The following is a 15,339-nucleotide window of genomic DNA, read 5'->3' on the forward strand; positions in this document are numbered from 1 at the left end:
CTACGCCTGAGACCGACTAACTCAGCTACGGAGTGAAAAAAGCCCACTAAAGTTCCTCGCGTCATCGATGGGATTCGAACCCGGGCCTTTTCCACCCGGTGTGGGGAGGACGGTGACGATACCACTGTGCTACCCGCCCAGACTATCTCCAAGCAAACCTGGCATCGCCAAAACAATATGGTTTCCGACAGGGAACGTCAACGGTCGACGCTCTCTGAAATCTCCTGACAAGCCACTTATCAAAAATACTTCCTGGCCATTTCTGTCGACTTTGCCGGGGCGTTCGACACCCTGTGGTGGCCGAGTATGTTGACATATTGGCAAACCTGACATAGGTTTGCCTGACATGTTGGCAAACCTATACAACACAGTGAAAAGCTACCTATCAGACAGATGCATCAAGATAAATGAACTCTGAGGGCTCTCGAGGCGATTCCACAGCGGCTGTCCACAGGGCTCTAAGGCGCCTCCGTATCCAGGTGAGAAGGAGCAGCAGTGCGTAGCACACGCTTCTTGATTAGACCGGGGTTCGAGCCCGTCACCACCAAATACGGAGGATGCGGAAAGGTCAGGGATTGACCACCGCATATCCCGGAGCAATATGGCCTTAGTTGCTAATGCTCCTAAAAACCAAATAACAACAACAAAAAAAAAAAAACAAAAAACACAGGGCTCTATGCTGGGACCGACGCTGTGGAACATTAGTCGTGGACGAGTTCCTAAGCAATTGATATCGGCTAAGTTACTTCAGAAGCCTTTGCAGACGACGTTGTTCTTATGTTCGCTGCAAACAGTAGATCACAACTGGAAGAGAAGCAAACCACGCCCTCCAAATCCTGCAAAACTGTACCAAGCCTCACCACCTCACGATTTCTGAAACCTCAAACGACTCCATCTTCCTACGGGGAACCCTTGATTGCAGAAGACTCCCTGAAATCAAGATCGGCACAACCACACTCTGACTGTCTAATGAGCTCAAGTACCTGGGGGTAATGCTTGACACCAAGCCTTCAAGGTGCACCTTAATTACACCAGGAAAAAAATTAGATCCTACACGGCCCTCTTCACCAGTGAAGCACGGAAAGACTGGGGACTGAACTGCAAGATACTCAAGCTCTTTTATAAAGCCGCCTTCATCCCAATGGCAACATACGCATCAGGAGCATGGTATCCAAAAGTTACCCTGGCAACCAACCAGAGAATACTTGACTCCATCCATAGAGCTATGTTACTACCTATTACCCGGGCCTGCAGTATAGAGAGTACCCATGAGCTGCAGGTACTGGCCGGAGATCTTCCATTCGACATCGAAGTGGTCAGATGTAGCATCCTTTATGAGCTGTCCAAAGGGAAGATTTGTTCCTTCATGGGATTCAAAGCGGTCCCTGCCACTGGTCATCTGAACGAAAAGAAGAGACTTACCGCCTCACATAAATCTGGAAATCCAGATGGGACAACTCCTCTAAAGGTGAAATTCCAAAACATTCCTCCTAAACGTGAACAATCTATACCCGAAAAGGCCGTCGTGGTTCCCACCGGAACTACATACAACCTTCTTTCTTGCTCACCGGGCATGGAGCTTTCCGAGCCAAATTCAATACCCTCTGCATCATAGATGACCCTACCTGCTGCTGTGGAGACTTCGAGAGCTGATACCACCTTATGCATGAATGCCGGATCTGTGACAACCTCTGCTCTCAGCTTATTACCAACATCACATTTCTACCTATAGACAGAGAAAATCATCTCCTTGACAGCCAGAAAGAATACATAACCTTCTCCAAATTTGCAGAAAACTTCTACAAGAGAAGGCGCAGGCCTGATGACACAACTCAATCAACCACAACTTCCATAAGAAACAAAGAAGCCGCCTGAAGACAGACCAAATCTTAACCAAGATGACAGTTGAAGAACCTAGTCCCAGCACTGGAACTACTACTGAGGCTTCGACCTCCCGCCTATTGGCGATCTGAACCTAGCACCCTAACTGACTCACTTTCCTTCCCGTCCCTTGGCGGGAGGAGGGACGACTCTTCGCTGCCTCCACCTAACCTTTACTCTCCTGATGGGGCCACCTACTGCTCAACTTGGGGACACCTCCCTCTTGTCTCCATACTTCTACCTATTACCCCCACTCTTAAGTCTTCCTCCCCACTTTTTTCTTTGCGCCCTGTTAACTTCAATTAGATTTTGTAGTTAATTGACTTCAAAATCTAACCAATATTTTAAACCTCTTGGCCTAATTCTCCTCAGCGAAAATCACCCAAATTTTTTTTTCTGGGACACCTGTGGTTGGACGATCCCCCCCCTGCTGCCCTTAGGGCCAATCCCGAGCTCTACGCGCATTCAGCACGACTCCATCTCTCGGACAGATTCCTCCCTCAGCAGATGCTCAAGCAAACAAAGGTACTTGACGCCGACCTGAACAAATTCGCTGTTGACCGGACTTACCGGAAAAAAATTATGACTAGTAGGACTAGTCAGCAATGACTGATGTGTACCTTGCATCTGTTCCTGTCTGATTGAGCCGGTGCTGTTATCTCGATGTTAAGTCAGCTCAATCAGACTTAACTCTCGTGAGGAGTTCTCTCCTTTGGATTAAAATGTTTTTATTTGTAAAATTACCTTTTTTTTTTTTTTTTTTTTTTGTAAATAATTGTTCGATTTTCCCGGAAGTTTCGGGAGGCTGTAAACCCCTGGCTTTTTTGCCGTGAAGAGAAATAAAGATTATCTCTCTCTTTTCTTGTACGGGCCCAAAAACTTTTTTTCGTAAAATTCTACGCTCGAACGCTCAACGATTGTTCGTTAACGTGTTAACATCCAAGCTTCACAATCGTATATCACAACTGGTCTAATGAGACTTTTGGATATTCTTAATTTTAAATGTCTGTTCAATACTGTGGACTTTATTTTTTCATGTGCATAGAAGCATCTGTGCCTATGTGTCTAGTCACTTCAGATTTTCTGACAGCAGCCCCTAAAACCAAGTTAACCAAGTACTAATATTAATATCCGTCAAGGATATTAATATTAGTACTTGGTTAACTTGGTTTTAGGCTAAGTCCATGAACATCGGTGTCTCGTCTGTGAATTGAATATAGTCTATGATTAGGTTTTTTTTTTTTTTTTTACTGGATGAAAAATATGAGTTTCTGGACTGAGACCGACTAACCTAGCCACAGTGAGGAAAAAGCCCACAAAAATTCAATTCGTCCAGCGAGAGAGGTATTGCTTTTATTTCATTTACAATGACCCTGCACTTTAATTGGAATTATATCGTAACTTTCTGTATTATTCGTAGTTCATATTGTAGTGGTTCCGACCCATTTCATTATTTTGTGCGCGAGTCGCGCGCTCGTGTGTGTGTGTTACGCTATTAATCAAACGGTCTTTAGTTTAATTTTCACTGAAGGTCTTCATTTTATTCTAGAATATATGGTAGTACCGTTGTATAATAAATTGCGAATGTCACAGACATGACAGGTTAGGAGGATAAATATGGAAATGCAGGAAGCGAGAAAGAATAAAAAACTTCATTTTGATGCTCTATTGCGATAATACTGAAAAGTATGTACATCGTATTTTACCACATCGCCTTGGGTCACAAACAAGCTGCACACAAGATATATATAAAAAAAAAAAAAAAAAAAAAAAAAAAGCAGCAACGAAAAGGATTCATTAGCAAGATATTGCATGCGTGTGCTCTGACACATTTCTTGGAGGTATTCTGCGAAGAGAGTACAATATACTCGGCCATAATGCAGCTTCACTTTGTATTGGTGTTTTTTTTTTTTTTTTTTTTTCTTCTCTTGAGGGTGTGGTTTAAATGGAAGTTTTTAATAAGAGATCAAACTGGACGTATTTGAAAGACAGCGATATCTATGAAAGTCCTACAAAACGCAATAAAATAGCTATCATCGTATAATTCAGTGAAAATGTAACCTTTACTGTTTGTTACCAATTATCTATCCAATACTGATCAAGGAAAACGTGTACAGTACTGTTACAGGTCTCAGTTAGCACGCTAATGCAATTTGGCAACCGACGTCTCTTAGCAAAAATTAACTATCTAATTCATTATTTCATATCCAGTTTGATGTGAACTTAATTCCTGAATTAAGCCTGAATTAATTATGCAGGGGAAAAGTATCACTTAGTTTTATCTTCTTTTTTTTAGGTATTACTCTGAACGGCAGTCATTACAGAAGTTAACCTTATTTACAGCAAGGCTGTAAGTATTTGAATTTCCTCCTTTATATATGTTTTTTCTTTTCAAAAATGTTTGTGCTTCAGATATATTAAAATTCATGTAAAGTTGGTAAAGAAAACATTGTACAATATTTATTTAGCACGCTGTGTCATATTGTTTAGAATTGACGCATGCTTTTATTAGTAGTAATTTATTTATTTTATTATTATTTTAAACTCTTATTTTTTGAAATATGTGTGATAACTTCAAAATAGGAATTTATTATTTTAAATACGATGTATGTGTGTGATTTATGTCAGGTATAGAGGCGCGGGTTAGTTCGAAATTATTAAAAGAAATGGAGTCTTCACATTGGCTAAAAATACACTGGTTTACATTAATTTCGTTAACGACAGTCAGTGAAGTTTTCAACGAAACAGTTCGCTGGTTAGTATAGGATGAGCAACACTCTATGGCAGGAGTGGCCAACTTAATTTATTATGCGATCTACTTTTATCCTTCAAAATATGCTGCGATCTACCATCTCAAAAATTTCATTGCACAAGGTGCACAAATCGAGGGATGACTGTATATTTAAAATTCGTCGTGATCGACCGAAATTAAATCAGCGATCGACTCGTTGGCCACCCCTGCTCTATGGTGGCTTGGTACCCATCACTCTCGAGAGCACTTCTAAGTTCCTGTGGAGGTGATTGGAGGGAAGTACTAAGTCTCCCAAGAACATCTCAAGGACGTGCGTAAGGATTGAGGTCCGGAGAAAGGACTGTTCGCATAATGCGAGTAACAGTATTCATCTTCAGATTGTAATCAACTAGCCGGGCACAATGTGGACATTATCGTAATGTAAGATGAAATTGGTTACTATTGTACCTGCATAAAGCTTCACTCGGGGGTCGAAATTATCTCTAGGACGGAGAACTGGATGAGATGAGGAGTCAAACTATATAAATGCCAAATATTGGATTCTGAAGTGAAACCTAATTTGAAACCTTCGATGGAACTCTAAAGACTTGAAACAACTTCAAAAAAAGTATACTTTATGTTGTTATCAGAAAAATTCTGTGGGAGTAAGACTGGAATCACACTTCAGAGAAAATGTGAACCCAAAATTTCAACGGTACTCATGGAGATGGGTACCGTTGAAATGTTGGGTTCTTGAGTGATGGGTCGATGTAACATGCAGTTTACAATGAAGCACTTGCTACAGTGTCTCCAGGTGAAGGAAGAGGCCATCTTCGTGCTGCAGACATCCTTGTGTCTTCTGTGAGATATGAACGCACTCGAGATCGTGTTGTCAGGGTCGTCGTGGGTTGATATAATCACCGGTCTCCCCACTATCGGGTGGAAAAAATCAGATTTCCGTCCATTTTTATGCCAAGAATTTTTATGGTTCCTTTTCACAACTTTTCTAGACGAAAAAACATGGCTTTTTCCTCCAGAAAACAGCAAATCGACTGCAGAACACACCAAATTTGCAGACATATTATATACCGCGTAATATAGCCTAAGTTGCTGTTGTGCTCCAGCAACAAACGACCATCGTGTTATTAGTCTATTTTTTTCATGCTTGAGAGTCAAACATATCCTTCATTCAAGGTTATTAACTTGGTCTGTTTTCTGGTTCTCGGGATCTTCTCCAAAATTGAACAACCACGTGATGGACATTGCTCATGTAGCAACAATCTCAAGGCTGCCTCAACCTCAAGCAACAACCTAAATGCTTGAAATTGAACACCGTTCAATTTCAAGTAAAAGCTCGCTTTTATGTCTCCCTTATAACGTGCAGTTGCTGGATAGGTTATGTCAGCTTTCAGTGCTTATTAATTTGCAAATGGTACGTGGAATAAACTTTTGGATATGTAGTGCTCCCTTCTTTGCATGTTTAAATATGAAGTCGTTCTGGTGTGAGGCCTTTTAAACCTGTGTACAATATTTTGGTGCCTACGTTGACATTTGAACCGCACAAAAAAGTCCGCTGAAATTTGAGGATCGACTTATACTCTGAGTATAAAATTCTAAGCTTCTATTAAAGACACCTACTTGCTTAAGGCTAGATACGAATTAATACCAATATATTTACAAATATGCATTGTGTGCGCTGCATCTTCAGTGCTCTGTCAATGGTAGGTCCTTCACCATTATCTCCCTGTCTTCAGCCTCTTCTTCATCTCCCTATATCCACCATCCCCTCTTGATTCATTAGTCATTGCCTTTTCGCTCGCTCACTTTGGGCCTCTTCTCTCCATTTCCTTCATCAATCCTTCACCTTGCAAACCATGTCCAATCCAATTTCTCTTCTGATTATTTTCAGTCAAACCCCTCTTCTCAAAACCTAATTTCGCTCTCCTTTGTATATCACAGTTGGCAGAATGGCCATTCTCTTCAGACACAGTGGGAAAAATCTCAGTTCGATCAATGACACAAGATATTTTTATGGTTGTCTTTTTCAAAACGTAGCTGAGTTAGTTGGTATCAGGCGAGGGACCATAGTTTCTTCTTCTTGGGAAGTCGTGTTTTTTTTTTTGTTTTTATTTTATTTTCGCTTTTTTGCAAACCAGCAAATCTACTACAGAACACACGTAATCCACAGACATACGGCTCAGCGGCCTAAGTTGCTGATGCGCCTAAAACCCTACAACAACTTCCCAAATTTTCACTTTATCGACCCATCTGATCTTTTCCATACTCAGATCTCAGAACTTTCCAAATTTTTAATATCTTCCATTCTCAGTGTCCATGTCTACCCCATAAAATACCACACTCATTACCAGATACTTGCCTATTTTCGCTTCTCAAAAGATTTTTACTCATTGTTATTCTTATTTCTGTGGGAAACTAAGTACAAGTATTTTGTAAACAAGCTTATCTGTTCTATTTTCTCTCCTCTAATTATTATTTAACTCGTACTTTCCTCTTCCCACTTTCATAATCCTTGTTTTCTCAATATTTATCCTCATCGCAAATCTGTTACAACTTTTCTCTAGTCTGTCAACCAATTTCTGCAGCTCTTTCTTCCTTAGAACCTGTCACCACGAGTGCTGCATCATTTGCAAATCTAATACTCTTAACATTTTTTTCCATTCTCACACCAGATTTCTTCTAGCAAATGCCTTTTAACCACATCTACATGTATACTAAAGTCAGAAACAGACAACATCCCTGCCTCTCACCTCTTCCTGTCTCTGTGTTACCAGTGTCACCTTGTCCTACCCTATTACCTTTTGTCCTTAATACTAATCATTCTTCTGTACTTCCAATCCACTACTATTATTTCCATTATATTCAGTGATTTCACCCTATCTAGCCAATAAAAGTGTTTTTTCCAAATCTATAAAATGTGTGCAGGCCCCTTGGTTCACTTGCAGATATATTTCTGTCATTTTCACCGCGCCTATTGCATATCTTTGTTTCCTCCTCCTGAAACTAAACTGTCACTCCACGTTTTTCTTCCTCCTTATTTTTGCTTCATATTCTTAGCATTTTCTTTACTGCACGAAGTACCAAGCTTATATTTGTAAATCTTTACATTTCGCTGCATGGCTTTTCAATTGGTATTGACAGTGGTCTTAAAATATTTTGTCCATGGCCTTGCTCATACCTACGTAATGCTGTTAATTCTCTGTCACCTCTAATGTGTTAAGAGCCCAATTTCCCTAGTAACCTTATTAACTCCACTGGAATTCCATTGCTACGTACTACCCTATTTACTTTAGTGCAGTGATTACCTCGCGCTTCTGTTTTTCTTAGTACCTTCCCATTCCTTCCATCTATTACACCCTGGCTTCTTCCCTTTTTCTCCATGCTCGCATTCCTCACTCTCTCATACATTATATCAGATTTCCCTAACTTTCTACTTCTCTGCAAAAGCTATCCCTGCCATTTTCAGTATTTTTTCCATTTCTTTCTTTCCTACATATCTGTTATCATATCCTCTTGTCACCCATGGTTTTGTAGGCCTACCCGCTGCCTGTATTCAACTTCCTTTCAGTTATTTCCTTTATATTGTCTCTTCAACTTTACCATTTATACTTTAATTATCCCCTTTCAATGATATCTTCCCCCTCAATTATGCCTCCATAACATTCTTCCTTGTTAGTTTTAATCTCTCCATTTTCCATCTTTTATCTTTCTTTGCCCCTCCAAATCCTTTACAACTTAAATTGCACATTCATTATCACAATAGTGTGTACATAGCTTTCTTTTTAAGTCTAAGAATTTGTTCATTTGGAGGCATTGTTTACAATTCAGAAATCAGTTTCAGTTCGGTATCAAACTGACAACAAGGAATGGCTTCGTTACGTAATCAAAGCTACGTAATCAAAGCTACGTTACGTAATTGTACACATGTAACATTATTAAGAACAAGTCAACGTATGCTTGTAGGTTTTGCTGTCGAGGCCTTCTACTCTAAAGAAAGCAGAAGCCCTCTAAATTGTATGCACTTACTTATTTTTTTGTAATGCAATAAAATGTCAAATCTAAACTTTACAAAGAGTGGAAATAACTGAATTACAGTGATGCTTAATGCAGGTTTTACGTAATGTGCATACACGTAGAATGCAGGTAGCCACTTACCGGTAACGAGCAGCGACAAAAAATGAAAGATTCTCACTGGCTATGAACACAGAAAGAAAGCAGGTGACCACTGCAACGTCTAGAAGAACGCAAGTAACAGCTTACCTGGAACCAGCAGCGACATGCAGGTGAAGCTTTCACTGGTTATGAACACAATAGAAAGCAGTTGACCAGTGCAAAACTTTACCTATTGCATACCGAGAAGCAGCACTGGTCAACTGCCTTGTGTTCATAGCCAGTGAGAAACTTCCGCTTTGTCGCTGATGGTTTCCGGTAATCGGCTACCTGCGTTCTACGTGTAAGCACCCTTACGTGAGGGATGCATTAATCAGCTCTCAATTACGAGCTGCTTAATGCAGCGCTCACGTAATACATGATTACGTGCGAATTGACTTAAGGTTTTTTTTTTTTGTTTATACTCTGTGTCGACGTTATAAGGTCAGAGGAGTTACATGATTCCTGCTTGCATGATATAAACACGAATTTCAAGGCTAATAATAATAAAAGAGAATAATACAGGTCATCTTATACATTGGAATATCAGGTATATTTATAAGAGAACAGTTTTCTCCCTATCGTTGGTACACAACCATAGAGCTTTGAAATTTAATTTAAGGTTTGTAAGTACATGTAAGTTTCTTACATTAACTAGATAACTAACATTAAATTATACTTCAAGTGTCATGTTGTGTTTCGCTTAGCGAAACGGAAGTGATCGAGCTAGTCTATTTCGGAAGAGGATTGAGTTTCTTTTTTTATTTCTCTTTTTTAAATAAGATTCAAATTTTTAACCTGCAAAATTAGCAAAGCGGTCGGAAAACATACAATTTAAAAAGCTTCACGACCTCAGCTGCCGCGGCGGCTAATGTAGATAACTCAACTCAACCTATGACAAGTGAACTCGCCTTCTGGACGTTGTCATATCATAAGTATCAACGTCTGAGTAGCTACGTGGTGTGGCTAGAAATTTCTAGGAATGAATTCGTAAGAAAGTTAAAAATTTAATTTATCAGTCATTTGCTCTCCCTTCCTTCATTCCGAGTAGTTTTTTGAGCAGCTACCCCTTTAGTCTTACCCTCCTGCCACGACTGAGAGCATTTCTATTAGTAGCGCCCTCGACGTACTCCGCTGAATTTCTCCAAAGTTGCAAAATTTGCATCCAGGCTAAGTTTTGACTGGGAACAGAGAAATGGCAAAATGTAGCCAAATCGAGTTAATAGAGAGAATGTTTGAAGGATATGCTTTTGAAGGATCTTCAGAACCGTTTCACTGATAAGGTTCCGACTCGCATTGTGATATGGGCGAGTCAGTTTGACAGAAAAACAGGTGCCTCAGGTGCCATCTCCTCCTGCTTTCTTAATACGGCTCCATGACCATTTCCTATTCTCAAGTATCAAAACTTCACTGAAAGGAAGTTTGGAGGGAATCCAGCAGCGTAGTCGAGGGCATTAAAATCGATATCAGCAAACCAGACTCAGAAACGCTTAACTTATTTCTGAAGTTATTCCTGGAAGTTTATAGTCGCACCTCGTATTCCTCAAATGCAGTTGTGTGAAATTAAAGAAGTGTTTAGATCCAGTTTTGAACAGTAGTATTTAGTGGCATTTTATTCATTATGTGAAGCGTTTGTATCAAGTGTCCCTGTAGTGGACAGTGTTTTGAAAAAAAAAAAAAAAAAAATCAAATTTTCCCCGCTTGTACTTGGCGATTTTCTGTTGTCAGTCAGTTGTGAGAGGGCAGAACTCAATGCACGTGTAACTTCTCACAAGTGAAGAATAAAAAAATAGTTTGCTTATATTTAAATTGCTCTCACAAGAGTTACCCGCAACATACATTGAGTGGTCATTGTAAAGATACAACGACCATGCTCTTTTCATGAAATGCAGCGCTCCTTCAGTCACTGCATAACTTATTCGTACCAAGCTATAGGTGGCAGATATGCAGGGATGCTCTGTGTGCATGGGGTGATCTCCCAAGATTTTCTAAGGGGGTCTAAAGCAGTTAAAGGTATGTTTAAAGCAGTGTGTTCCTGAGAATCATTAAACTTGAATCAAGTAACACTAAAAAAAAAATCCACATTATATTTTGATCATGAAGGAGGGACGGGTGTAACCCATGCACAATACTAAGTACTGCAAGTTCTACCTCTCGTTTGAAGTTTTCATAAAAAAATTAAAAAAAAAAACAAAAAAAAAATCCCTACTTGGTCCGTCTCTACGTTGGGCATTTCAGTGCAAGAATATGCAAGACAAGTTTAAGTGACTTTAAACATGGCATGGTAATCGGAACCAGAAATGCTGGTATGAGTAACTCGGAAACTAACCCTGTTGCGATTTTCATGTACGATTGTCTCGTGTATACCGAAATCATTTCAATAAACAACTAACATCTAGCCAATGGCAATTCTATGGTCAGACACAGCTCGTCGATGCGAGAGGTCAACGGAGGCTGACAAGACATGTGTAGGGTAAAAGAAAAGCTAAACTCGGTCAAATAACAACCCACTACAATACTGGTAACTAGAAAAGCTTTTCAGAACGCAAAGCGCGTCGTATCTTGTTACGGATGGATTGGTGCGGTCAACGACCGAACCGAGATTCAGCTCCTATAAAAAAAAAAACAAAGAACAGTTGCACTGGGCTCAAGAACAACAACACCTGGCCGTGGGGAATGCAAAAGCGATGCCTGGTTTGCTGAATAAGATTTTTTTTTTTTTTTTTTTTGTGTTGAATGGCCGGCGTCGGGGGTTAACAAACACTGATTTGATTGCCCCCTGTCTCATATCTCTAGCTGCGCAGAGGTAGGCCGGATTCATCTTTTAGCTCCTGCTGGGCGTCCCCAGAACTGATGGTCTGGGGAAGCCCGTGAAAATATAGGAAAGGAGAGTGGATGTATCGCAGGGGGAAGATGGGGGAAGGAGGGACTGGGAGGAATATAGTGATAGAAAGATGGAGATGATAGAGGCATCCACATAGACGTACGAAGGAGGGGGTTGTTAGTTTGTGAGAGTAGAGCACTAGACAGTAGGTCCAGGAATCCCACCCCTTAGTAGGGGTCAGCAGGTAGTGGGCAGCAGCATAGATCCTGCCCCCCCAGGCAGTGGTCAACAGAGGATCCCATCCTCGGTAGATCAGAGTCAGCAGCGTTTTTTACCAAGGTGTGGTTTTTGTAAGTCAAGTGAAGTGTCAATCACTGTATATATAAATATGTGCAACACGCCGACGGACGCTTTCATGTGTGGCACAAGCGACAAGAGCCCATGGACCCATCGTGCATGGTTCTAACTATCGATGGAGGAGGGTGGTGGTTGTTGCTTAATATGGGGAATGTTTTCTGGCGATAATTAACACGTTTCACTGGTGAGGTCTACTGGAAGCTCCTAGGAGACTATGTACCCCGTCTATTTTCATTTCTTACTTGACAGAAACGGGCTCTTCCAAGAATAATGCACCATGTCAGCGAGCCCTCAAGGACGAGTGGTTCAAGGAACACAGTGAAGATATTACCCATCTTGGATGGCCTCCAAATTCGCTCGACCTCAATCCAGGTGAACACCTGCGGGATGTTTTGGAACTGGCAGTGAAGCGTATGGACAAGCAACCGTCATCTATTCCGATACTGTGGAAATCCTTTCGGGCAGTATGGCTGCAGATGCCTACTGACGTCTTCAGACATCTAGTGGAGTCTATGCCTATGCGAATAGCGGAAATTATTCGTACGAAGAGTGGCCATATATATATACTTGCTCTGTTTAAGGATCTTCTTGGAAACATATTCTGAGATTTATTTCTTTTTTTTTCCCCTCTCAGCATTTTGCATATTTTTAAAGATTTAACTGCGAATTCGTTTCTCATGACTTCCTGAATTTTCTCTTCGAATTGTGATTTGGCCCGTTTCAGAACTGTGCCCTTTTGGATATTTAATTTATGGTGCCTCTGTTTCTATTAGTCATCTCAGGGCAGTGAACTTGCACGCGCTTACTTCTTTTGGTCACCTTTTTTTCATGGCACTCACATCATTTAAGAGTTAGTGGCGAGAAGAAACTAGCAGTAATTTACTAGAACATTAAAGGAGACCGGAAGAGCTCCTGCCGCACGCTATCAAATGTTATGGCTGCTCGCTTTACTGCCTCCTGATGCTGGAGTGTCCACCGTCTGCTGTCGTAGATAATCGGAACCGAAGTGATCAGCATCATTAAGCTCTATTTTGAGCAGCTGGATGTTCTAAAAAAAAAAAAATCTAGTTCATTTGTAACAAAAGAAAAACTGAAGGTTAGGGAGGGGAACTAAAATCAGTTCGCTTTCAATTTGTAATGAAGAGAAAACAAGAAGTTGAGGTTTCTAATTAAAATGAATCTTACTTTCTCATTCTTGAGAGGAAGTTGCTGTTTTCTTTTGAAGGGTTTATCTTTCTGGTTGCTGTTGGTCTCAATTACTTGTTAAGTCTTCCTTCGCCTGGTTTTTATACCGCACGCTTCCTTCCTCCATTGCTTGCTTCCTGGATGTTACTTTTGGGATGACGCTTCGAGATAAACGCTAACGTTTATCTCGGAATGTGCCATTCTGAGTCGGCGAGTCGGGAAAATCTTGAAATTTATTACTATTATTTATGTAAACTAACTTATGGCGTTAAATGGGATGAATATTAAAACTAGTAGCGAATATTAAAGCGATCCAACTTATTTTGTGGTATAGTTTAAAGATTGGTTAAATACTGAAGTGCTACAATTTGCGAATAAATCTTTTTAGATAACCCGAATTTCGGAGCATTCATACCTTTTAACTGACCTACCAGAAAAATGCAAATTCTTCAGCATTCGCCCCGAGCAAATTAATGTTATGGGGCTTATAATTTGCATGTTTTCTGTAACGGTTTATCTGTTTTTGGAGATACGGAAAAAAAAGGGTTCTTGATAGAAAATATATGAAGCCTTTGCCCGAGATCGCCTAACTCAAGATCAACCATGGCATGGAAAAGATCTTAACTGTTTCTTCCATCTTCATTGGAAGTATATCTTAAATTTGACCAGAGATGGAAATATCACTATCACCCCATTTCCATATGGGGTGATAGTGAGGTGGGAGGAGGCCGCTATCCGTTTCGTTACTCGCGAGGGCTGATAGGGGTGGTGTGCTCTCGCGAGTAATATTTAAAAATCGGCACGCTTCTACTCTGTATTAATTCTGCCCTCCGTGACGGTATAGTTTCACCACTTGTCACTCTTTTGGAGAGGTCTGCGTTCTTCCATTTCGACGATCCGAGAAAAAGTCCTCTTCAGTCGAAGCTGTAGTTGGTCTATCTCAGGCAGAGGGAATAGGGTTTCCCCATCAGTTATTTCGGGTTTTTCAGTTCGTACTACTTGCAAATCGGCCAGAGAACATCACTTTTACAGTTCGATGAATCAGGGAAGATGGACAAAATCACTCACCATGTAGTCATTCAATGTTTTGGGAAGAAAAAACAAAGGCCAAAGGCAGTTCATGGGGTTACAGTAACAACATTAGGGTAGGATGCTCCTTCCTATTCTGTGCAAGAGGCATCCTCCCCCACATTGTCCAGCAGGAGATGGGGGAGGCCCCAGATGCCGCCAGACAACTAACACACTTTACACTTGTCCAGCAGGAGCCTGGAAGAACTACAGCATCCATCACTATAGTTGATCTGGCGATGAGTGATCGAAGAGTGACAGTTCAATATATTTCCAGCGTCTTGGGCATCTTCCCTTAACTCGTGTACCACATAATAACTAAGGTTATCGCTTTGAAAAACGTGCCAGATCTCTCACTCACTCACTCACTCACTCACACACACACACACACACACACACACACACACACACACACACACACACACACAAGTTTTAACAATAACGTGTCGCTAAACGTCTACTTTAGGGTTCCATTTTTCGGTAATTACTTGGTTTGCAAATACAGGTTATTTTCAAAACAAGTAATTGTCGATTATCAAAGATCACAATTGGGTTACGTAAATCCTTAATATGAAAAAAAGGATTGGAACATCTGAACACACCAGAATTGAACTATAATTGATGGAGTATATAATATTGGAGTCCATGAAATCTTATTTCCAATGGATAACCAGTATGAAACTGGATCAAAATTATTTTAGCACTGTCGAGTGATTTATGTAAATTACCTTTAATAATTCACATTTTGCCTGAAATATTTTAGATATATGAACTGTGCAACGACAACTGGTGCAGCTAGGAAGCCTGGATTTATATTAGCCAATATTTTTTTATACCAGATAGCGGCCTCCGTATCAGAGTTGTCAGGAGCGGGAGTGCAGTAGCACACGATCTTTGAGTAGACCCGGGTTCAAGCCCCTGACTGCTAAATGCGGTCGATCTGCCAACCCGCAATGGGCGAATGTGGCAGATTATGGTCCATCTCCCTCAACATGAATCGTTGAAGCGGCTTCCAATCCTGCAGTGGTCTCAATTATAATTAATGGCTGCAGCCAGTAATTGAGACCACTTTTATACCAGATAGGTTTAACTTAATTAATCATTGCATAAATTAAGCTTCGCAATT

At 40.6% G+C, this 15,339-nt stretch overlaps 1 protein-coding gene across 1 annotated transcript in view; it reads left to right on the plus strand.

Moving 5' to 3' along the window:
• The window catches only part of LOC150077356 (xylosyl- and glucuronyltransferase LARGE1-like), a 1,505,345-nt gene that overhangs the window by 125,193 nt on the left and 1,364,813 nt on the right, over nt 1–15,339 (plus strand). Inside the window, exon 2 of the mRNA XM_090385866.1 lies at nt 4,178–4,231. The gene's annotated coding sequence lies outside the window, so the exon portion shown is untranslated. The remainder of the gene's footprint in view (nt 1–4,177; nt 4,232–15,339) is intronic.

Source organism: Mastigoproctus giganteus, chromosome 12, assembly GCF_048544385.1.
Source record: "Mastigoproctus giganteus isolate SK-2022 chromosome 12, ASM4854438v1, whole genome shotgun sequence".
Classification (NCBI taxonomy): Eukaryota; Metazoa; Arthropoda; class Arachnida; order Uropygi; family Thelyphonidae; genus Mastigoproctus; species Mastigoproctus giganteus.